Source organism: Melospiza melodia, unplaced genomic scaffold (assembly GCF_035770615.1).
Source record: "Melospiza melodia melodia isolate bMelMel2 unplaced genomic scaffold, bMelMel2.pri scaffold_18, whole genome shotgun sequence".
NCBI lineage: Eukaryota > Metazoa > Chordata > Aves > Passeriformes > Passerellidae > Melospiza > Melospiza melodia.
In genome coordinates, this window is record NW_026948525.1 from 10,532,888 (window position 1) to 10,542,627 (window position 9,740).

General features: G+C 58.0%; 1 long non-coding RNA gene across 1 annotated transcript; it reads left to right on the plus strand.

Moving 5' to 3' along the window:
• The first annotated feature begins 4,315 nt into the window (after positions 1-4,315).
• On the plus strand, positions 4,316-4,861 carry LOC134433473 (uncharacterized). Its single transcript, XR_010031559.1, has 3 exons — positions 4,316-4,376; positions 4,670-4,734; positions 4,839-4,861. It is a non-coding gene; the product is annotated as an uncharacterized LOC134433473 (long non-coding RNA).
• The last annotated feature ends 4,879 nt before the right edge of the window (positions 4,862-9,740 follow it).

Below are 9,740 nucleotides of genomic sequence, written 5' to 3' on the forward strand. Positions count from 1 at the left end.
TTTGCTCCGGACACTTCCGATGTTCCCTCACCCACAAAGTCCTCGCCTCCCGTCCAGAAGAGCTCTCTTTCCTCCAAGCTCAGGAAGAAGCTGCCGCCTGTGTGAAGAGTGTTTGAAGAATAGGACTGATGTGTTAGGCTTGATAGTTACAGCTGTACATATGTTCTGATCTTTAGATGTAGTTTTGAATTAATGTCTTTTGATTCTGTCTTTAAGTTTTGATGACATATTTTTAATGGTATATATTTTATTTTGATGATGAAAAACAAAAATAAATAAATACCATTTAAATAAATCAGGAGGAGAATGTGAGACCATGACCTGCTAGCCTAGAGATTATGGGAGTGCAGCTCACTCCATGTGCCAGTGTCTCACCACATCCTTTCCTCATTGGGCCTCTCCTCTGCCTCTTTGGCCATGGTTTCTTTGTGTCATTTGTGCTGCTGTTTTCAACTTGTCATTGTAACAGGGCCACACATTGACATGTTTGGGGGACAATAGATCCAAAAGATCCTGTCTAGTCAAAGGTTTTTTACCTAGGTGTGTTCTGTGCTCACCAACGGCCTGAGCAAAGAAACCAAGAGAAGTGTGCCCAAATCCCAAAGCTTTGCTCCTTTGCAATCTCCCACAGATATGGCTCACAGATGTCTTCAATCACAATTCCATAGGTAAGAAGAGGTCGTGCATTTCACTGGGAAATGATGCACTGCTTTGGCAATCACCTGTATGTGTATTTATCCGGAACAGCAGTGCAGCTGTGTTGTTTGCCCCTTGTTTGCAGAAGGATGAGTGCACTGGGAGGCCAATAACAAGTGACAAGGGTTCCTCCAATCTGCACTGCAGCCTGGCTGCCATTCAGCCCAGAGCTAGGGGATCATTTGTTCCCATGGACCAGTGCTTGCCAGTGGAATGAATTCCTGCACAGCTGGAAGAAGCAATTCTGGATTCAGCTCCAGCTGTTGGTGGGCTGCATGATCATTGACAATGCTGCCCTTCCAGAAATTATTCTGCAGTTTCCTTTCATAGTCATTTGAAGCTTTTGAACTTCACATTTCAATTTGCTTTGCCTTAGGGAAAAACACTTCTGGGCCCAGTGCAAACTGTAACCTTTTGGCAGCAAAGTCCTCATGGTTGCCAGCTTCTGATGTCGCACAATGTCACCTGGCTGAATGAGTTTGCTTAGCTCTGGGTCTAGTCCTGGCCTAGTAAACAGTTGGTAGCTCTATACCTTCCTTTCTCTTCCTCCCTCTTTTTCCTTATTTTTCCTTTTTCCCCCAGTTCCTCCTCAATGCATTTTGCTGTGGTTATTCAATAAAGGTACATTTGTTTTGGTTATAGCAGCAACTCTCTCTACCGTGTCGGTGTTTTTTGCACTCTGAGATCAACCCACAAACTACCACAAAACGCGTTCGTAAGGACGGATCGTGACACTTGTATACATACTATAGAAACCTTCTATCAAACCTTAAAAATTCTCTACAAATTCATTTCCAACATTACTGGGCCTGGCACCGCCCAGATCTGGTGTTTGCTGCCACCACCAGTGCCCAGACCTGGAAATTCCCTTGTTCTGGCAGAGCCAAGTCTAGCAATTTTCTGGTAAAGAAAGCCAAAATCTGGCAATTTCTGCTGCCGGCACCGGCAATGCCAAGATCTGGTGTTTGCTGCCACTGCCCGTACCCCAGTCTGGACATTTCTTATTCCAACACAGCCCAAGTGCAGCAATTTTTTGGAAAAAGAAGACAAAAGGCAGCAATTTCCTGGTGCCAAGACTGTCACCACCCAGACCTGGTGTTTGATGGCACCGCCCATGCCCAGATCTGGACATTTCCCTGTGCCGCCACAGCCCAAGTGCAGCAATTTGCTGGCAAAGAAAGCAAAACCAGGCAAATACCTGGTGCCTACACTACTCCGATGTTGTGTTTGCTGGCACCGTCAGTGCCCAGATCCGGAATTTTTCAAATGCCTGCACAGCATAATTCCAGCAATTTCCTGGCACAGTAAGTTAATATTTGGCAATTTCCCAGTGCCAGCACAACCCAAATGCAGCAATTTTCTGGCAAAGAAAGCCAGAACCCAGCAGCTTCCCAGTGCTGCCACCAGCACCACCCAGATCTGGTGTTTGCTGCGCAAGTGCCCAGATCTGGAAATTTCCCAGTGCTGGGAAATTGCCCAAGTGCAGCAATTTGCTGGCACAGAAAGCCAAAACCCAGCAACTTTCTGCTACTGGCTCTGGCACCGACCACATCTTGTGTTTGCTGCCCCAGTACCCAGATTTGGAAAATACCTGGTGCCAGCACAGCCCAAGTCCAGTGATTTGCTGGCACAGAAAGCCATAATTTTGAAATTTGCACGTTCTGGCTCCAGCACCATCCAGCTCTGGTGTTTGCTGGGACTGCCAGTGCCCAGATTTGGAAATTTCCCAATGCCTTCCCAGCCCAGGTCTAGCAATTTGGTTTTAGCTAGCTTAGGCAGAGAAGTTCCTCGGACTGTGACTTTCCTTTTTCTTGAAATTGTTTAAACTTTCTCTGGACTGAAAACCCAGAAAACCAACGGCAGCAGCTCACACCTGTGGCCCCCCGAGATCTGGGACGCTGCATTCCAGCACCAGAGGGACTCAGGAGAGACCGAGTGAGCCAACTAAAACCCACAAAAAGGACTTTCTGAATTTGCCATCTCTTCAGCACTGTCCGAGGTTTTATTTAATATTATTCATTTTTCATGCTTGTGAATAGTTTACTTGTGAAATAATCTGGGGTTTTTTCACTTTTCTCAAGGGAAGTCTTTTCCTGAACTACTAGGGGGAGAGGCCGCTTGAACTTGCTTTCTAGGCGGACTCCTTTTGGAGGTTTCCTCCCAAAATTTGCCCTAAGCCAGCACAAACAGTCACAATGAAAATTTCACCAGTGGCATAATTTCCTGATGGAAAATCTTGTGACTGAAGCTCGACCTTGCTCTCCATGAGAGATTCTTGGGAAGAGCAGACAGGAGAAGATTCCTGGAAAACTGAAACAGCTTTCCAGAAGGGAAATGAAAATGAAACAAACAATCCAAGATGTTTTCCTCTATTAATTTCTATGCTCCCCTTTTCCATGTTGCACTACTTCTCCATCCCAGTAATTCCAGATGCATAGCACCTGTAAGATCTGTGACTTAGTGATTTTTAGGCACTCTAAAATACCATGAGCCACACAGAGTTTTCCTTCCCCTGTTTTTACTGGAAAGCAACACTGGAGATGTAAATGCAGTGCTTGGGTCAGGTAGGAATCCTACCCCAAGGGAAGGTGGGCTGGCAGTTTCTGACCCTCAGCAAGGACAATGCCCAGCAGCGAGCGAGGGGATCGCTGTGCCAGTGTGCAGGAGTCAGGGCTCTGCATCTGGGCTCAGCGCTGCAAAGTTCCCGTGTTTGGGCAGACGGAGGGGCTGTCCCCGGGGCGCGCGGGGCTCGAACGTGGGGCTCGTGGGGGGAGCGGGGAACGGACACGGGGACGAACGGCCCCGGTGCTTCAGTTGCAGCGGCAGCAGCAGCGGCAGCAGCAGCAGCGGCGGCAGCAGCAGCGGAAGAAGCAGCAAAACCAGATTCGTTTTCTCTCTTTCTTTCTCTTATTCTCTTTCTTTCTCTTTCTCTCCCTTTCCCGCTGTCGGGCACCCTTCTCTCGGGGTCCCTTGCCCGGCGTCCCTCCCCTCTCCCCGCCTCCCTCTCCCCGTGATGGGCCGGGCCATGCCCCCGGCCCGCCCCCGGCCCCGGGCGGGGCTGCCCCGTGCCCGGCCCCGGCCGTCCCGCCGCGGTCTCGCCTCCGCCCGGCTCTGGCCGTGCTGGCGGTGGCGCTGCTGGGCGAGCATCGGTGCCGGGGGCCGGGGCGGCACCGCCGCCCTTTGCCTCCGCCTGGCCCGAGCCCGGCCCCAGACCCGAGGCAGGCTCCAGTCCCGGCCCCGGTCCCGGCCCCGGCTCCTCCCGGGGCCCGCGGAGGACACACGCGGCGCGGCCGCTCCCGCCGCCTCCGCGGCGGCTTCCCCGGCCCGAGCTCCGCCGCTCGGCAGCGCGGCCGCCGGCCCCGAGCCTCCCGTGCCGCGTTCCGAAGATGGAACGCCGGGGCATGGCCGGCCCGGGGCGGGTGAGGGGCACTCGGGGGCCGTTGCTGGCCCCGGGCCGAGCGCTGACCGCCGCGTCCCGCCCGCAGGTGAGGCGCAGGAGGCCCTGCAGGAGCGGCACCGGCTGAGCTCGCTGCTGGGGCCCGCTCCAGGCACAGCCACGGAGCAGAGACCCCCGAGAGTGCCCAAGCTGGCCTGGGTGGAGGAGGAGGAGGAAGAAGGCCCTGGAGCTGCCCCAGTAGAGGAGACTGAAGAGGTGGTGCCGTTCCAACCACCGCAGGAGGGTGAGGGGCAGAGCTGGGCTGCAGGGCTGGAGCCTGCAGCCAACTTGGCCCCATCCCATCCCATCCCATCCCATCCCATCCCATCCCATCCCATCCCATCCCATCCCATCCCATCCCCTGGGGAAATGCCCATGGACAGGACGGAAGAGGGGCCTGGCAGACACCCTGCAGGGGCCGTGCTCCATCCCCTGGAGCGTCCCGGGGCTCTCCCTGCCTGGGGAGCGCAGGGCTGGGCTGTGCTCTCCGGCCTCTCCCGCAGCCCCTCAGCTCTGGCTGCGCTCGCTCTTTGCCAGATGCAGCCCTGGAGCGCACACAAGAGCAGGAGTCCAGCCGTGGCCGTTTCCGCTGTACAGGGCAGGTACCTGCAGCCCCCCCGACCTGGGCCTGCTGTCCCTGCTCAGCCCAGCACTGTGTGTGGAGCACTCCATGCAACATGCCCAGCTTCTTGCCCTTCTGCTACAGATGGCTGGCAAATTCATGAAGAGGATTCAAGAGGAAGAGACCAGCGTCATGGGCACTGTGCTCAGAGCATACCCTCCCATCTTCAAAACCAAGAGCAGTGCTGCCCTGCTGGATATGCTTGTGGAGGAGGGTCCTTCCAGTCCAAAGCAAGTAAGCAGCCTGTGGCCTGGCATCCATCCTCCCAGCAATTGCTTGGCCTCCTAAACCACGCTTGCTGCTCACTGTAAGCCTTGAGGCCATGGCAGTGTGGTGGCAAGGGAAGCACTTCTCTGGGGCAGCTGGGCACATGACTCCCTCTGGCAGCTTTCCAAGTCTCCTCTCCCTTCTCCAGGTGCCTGCCATTGTCAGGTACATCCACCAGTGGCTTGTGGCCAGTGAGTTTCCTGAGTACAACCTGCACAGGCCCCTTCTGGATCTGACAGAGGCACAGCCCGCTGATGTGGTGATGGCTCTCCTGCGTGTGGCCCCATCATGTGACAGGTACAGGGCCCATGTGCCCACAAGGCTCAGGGCTCAGCAGCCCATCACCCTGTACAGCCTGTCCCAGTGGTCTGACACACAGAGAATTCCAGGGTCCTCTGGCTCCCCCCTTTGCCAGCCCCCAGCATGCTGCCATAGTCCCTCCCTGCTTCTCAGGGGCCAGTCCCCACGGGCTGGGCTGCCTGTGTGCTGAGGGCCAGTGGGCAGAGGCAGAGCTGGCAGCCAGCTCAGTTCCCCACTGCAGCCCAGGCCATGGTGCTGTGTCTGAGACCCCCCTGAGACAGAGCTCTAACCCCACAGAGCTGCTTTGACCATGTGGAAGAGCATCATGTGCTCGCCCCGGACTGCAAAGCCAGTGCTGCTAATACTCCTGGATGTGCTGGGGAGCTGGCCAGAGCACAGCACGCGCACCTCTGATGGGGACAGAACGGGTGTCTTTGGCCTGGCTGTGAGTTTCTGCAACTGGCCTTTGCTGGCCCTAAGGCCGGCCGCCTCTCCAGCAGCTCTCCCTCCTCCTTCCCCCACTGCATCTCCCTGCCTCTGGCGCTGGCCTGAAACCTGGCCCAGGGGCAGCTTCAGGCCCACCAGGCCCCGTGCTCCCCCTGCCAAGGTCTCTCCGGGCCTCTCCCTGCCACACTTGGGCCCTGCCACAGGGACACCTCGGCACTGAGCGCTGTCTCGGGGGGCTTTGTCCTTTGCAGGCAACTGTGGTGATGTGGAAGATCCTCCAGGTACCCTGTGTCCCACGTGTAGTGAGGCTGTATTTCCCTCGCCTATTTGTGCATCTGCTCTTCCAAGTGTTCTTCAGCACAGAAGAGATGGCAGAGGAAGTGGATACCTTCTGGAAGGGATGCCAGGAAGAGCACGGCCTTGCCACCAGCCCCAACAGGTGCTCCATCCCACTCCTCCTGTCCCTGCCACGTCCCTGGGCAGGAGCCAGTGTTCCCAGCATGACCTGGGCTTTGCTGTGCACGCAGGTTTGCAGTGCAGACTCTGAAGTCCCTGCTCTGCCGAATGCAGCACGAGGATGTGGTGGTGTCAATGGAAGGCAAGCATGGCTGGGACACGCTGCTGTGTGCAGACACCCACCACTATGCCGTGGGTCTGCTGGCCAGGTGAGACCCTCTTCTCCCCACTGCCTCTGACATTTGTGCTCTGTGCCCAGGGAGCACCACACGGTCCCCGAGGTCGTGGGCCAGAGGGCCTTGTCACTGAGGGATGGCCAAGCAGATTGGAAAAGGCTGGGAGAAGAGTGTGCCCACCAGGAGCTGCCTCCCAAATAGCCCAGGGCCCCTTGCAGGATGCTGGGGAAAGACCAGACCTGTGTGTGTAAGTCCTGGCAGAGGTTGGTCCCCCTGTCCCACAGTCTTGGTTACTTTATCTCCTGCCAGGAAGATGTGCTGTGTCTCCATCCCCTTGTGTTCCCGGATCGCTCGCTACCTGCTCCGGCTGCTCAGAACACAGGAGCCACGCTGGGAGCTGCCCGCCCTGGCGTTCCTTGTGGAGGTGAGCCTGATGGCCAGCGCTGCCTGGCTGAGCTGCCTCCCAGCTCTCTGCCCTCTCGGAGCCGCAGCTGCCTGGCACGGTGCCCGCGCCCTGTGCTGCTGCCTGGGCCCGGCCCCGTGCGGCTCCAGGCTCCTGCCGGCCGGCTCCCTGTCACTGCCCTGTGCCTTTCAGGTCCTCAAGTGGCTGGACTTAAGTGAACGCGGCGTTAACAGAGTCCTGCAAATTTTGTCAAGGCAGCTGCAGAGTGAATGCAGGGAGAGGCATCGCCTGGCGCTCAGGGCCCTTCTCAAGCTCACTGATGATCCCTGCATGGTGAGAAGGGGTCAGCAGCTGAGGCTGAGCTGGGGAATGTGGTCACTTGGGCTTGGCAGGGCTTTGGGTGCTGGGGCAGCTGCTCCCAGCTCTCCTGCCTCCTGGTTCAGCTGCCCAAGTGCTTTAGGACAGGCCTTTGGCCTCCAGGCCCTGCGGCAGCAGGATGGCATTTCATAAACTTGTGTTCTGCACAGACCAAAAACATGCAGAGCCTGACTGAAAGTCTTGTGGAGCTCCTGTGGGATGGAGAGATAGTTATCATGACAGTCATGCTACTCAACTCTATCATCTTGGACAGTGACAGGCTGCTGCCTGGCCCCATCACACTGCAGCTCCTTGAGGCGCTGCTGCCACTCTTTGACCATGTAAGGCTCACTGCTCCCAGCCACAGCCACTGGGTGCTGCCCAGACACTTTATGCCCTGTGGATTTACAGGCTTGCGCCAAGCTGAGCTCCGTGCAGCCAATGCTGAGGTCTTTTTTTCTTCCTTTCATACAGGACAATAGCCAGGTGCAGGTGATCTCCATACTGCTCTTCCAAACATTGGTGACTCATCCAGAGGAAAAGGCAAAAAAGGACCTGAAGACACCCCTGTGCAAGAGCCTGCTGCCACTGTTCTTCCACTGCCATGATGAGAATCAGCGTGTGGCAGAGGTGAGGACTCGTGGGCTGCTGCTGTCCCCCTGGCAGGGGACTCGGCTGCCTCCTGCCCTGTGCCTGCTGGACTGCAGCCTCCTCAAGGCCTTGGCACAGGGACGCGGGTGCTGTGTCCTGCACAGTGGAGCCATGTCCATGTCTCTACTGCTCTCCAGGCTTCTCAGGAAACGCTGCTTTGTGTGGCTGAGTTCCTGAAGAGGAGGGATCTTGAAAGACTGCTGAAGAACAAGAAGGTGTGGAAGCTCGCTGAGTTCCTGGTAAGGAGGGCCTGCAAGCCCCAGCCTCAGCCTGGAGAAGGCCCCTGAGGGAGGTGCTCTCAGGGGTGTGCGGGGCTGGCAGCTGTGCCCGCAGCTGCACCCAGAGGCCGTGCGGGCTGTTCTCCAGGCTCCCGTGGGCCTGAGTCGGGTGCCCATGGAGCCCCAGCCCGGCGGGGCTGTGGCGCGGCAACACGGTTCTGCGGGCAGCAGCCGGCCCTCTGCCCCCCTGCCCTCGGGAGCCCTTGGCCAGCGGCTGCTGGCCGCGCCTCAGGGCTGTGCGGGCAGGGAAGGCCGGGGATGGGTGCAGGCAGCGCCCGGCCCAGGGGCTGAGCCCGCGCCAACCCTTCCCTCCTGTCGCTCTCTGCAGCTGGCAGAGGACAGGAGCCGAGTGGCCGAGCACCTGCGCCGGGCCCTGCGCTACCTGGAGAGCCCACAGGAGCCCCTGCGAGAGGCGGCCATCAGGTTCATGGGTGAGCCACGTGCCCGAGCTGCCCCTCCCCTTCCCGGCTCGCCACAGCTCGGCCCCAGCCCCGCCTGCTGCCCCGGCAGCGCCAGCCATGCCCTGGGGCGGCGTGGAGCCCCACCTGGCCTGGGCATTGCTGCTGCCACCCTCTGGCAGCCGTGCCCTGGGGCGGCAGCGTGCGGACAGGGCCGGGCTGAGCCCTGCCGGGCCAGCAGCCCGTGTGGCCACAGCACCGGCAGCGCCACTGGCAGGGAGCTGTGCCGCTGGGGCCGTGACAGGCTCTGTGTTCACAGGCATGGCCGGGCGGCGCCTGAGGGGGCAGCAGCAAGAGCTGCAGCTGATCTGCACTGGTGAGTGAGGGCAGCGGGCTGACAGCGGGGGCTGCTGGGGGGAGCTGCAAGCCCTGCCCCGGCTGCGGAGGGCTCTGCTCCCGTGGGCAGAGCACGCGGAGCTTTCAGGGCGCCGTGGGCCATTGGTGGCCAGCAGCTTCGGGCTGATCCCCTTGCTCCCTGCTCCCTCCTGGCTATGGCAAGAGCCAGCTGGGATGGCCCTGGCAGGGGGCTCTCCTGGGCTCCCCGCAGATCCGGCTCTGACCGTGCCTCTGTTCCTCTCTCTTGCAGCCCTGGAACGCCTGACGGAGGACATGAGCAGTGCCGTGTCACAGCTGGCACTTGAAACACTGCATGTCCTCCGGGCAATACAGCGTGGGCGATATTCCACCATCCAGAGGCTGCACGATCAGCTGCGCAGGGCATGGAGGACTCGGCCTCGCCTGCCAGGGCTTGGCTGCTGCACTGCCAGATGACTGAGGAGGAGAGCTGATCTGGGAGGCTGTCTTCGCTGGGGCAACCTGAGCCAGGGGTAATTTTCCTTTTCTTGAAGATTTTTCTTCCTTTCCATTTTTTATCTATATTGTAAATAAATAAATTCTAGAGTATATTATAATTACATATATTGCTATATATTATAGATTACTATAAATAATTTTAGAATGTGTTATGATACACAGACTGCCAGGAGCTTTTCTTTGCTGTTCAGGGTCTGCAGGGCAAGAGGCAGGAAAGGGGGAAAAGGGAGCTTGTGCTCAGCAGCACAGCAGGCTGAGGGGTCCTGAGGCCCTGAAGGGGGAGAAGGGTGCTTGTGCTCAGGCAGCTCCCCAGGCGTGCAGCGGGCAAGGGGAAATGGCCAGAAGCCCCTTGGCCTGTGGTGGTTCTGCTGAAGCCTTTG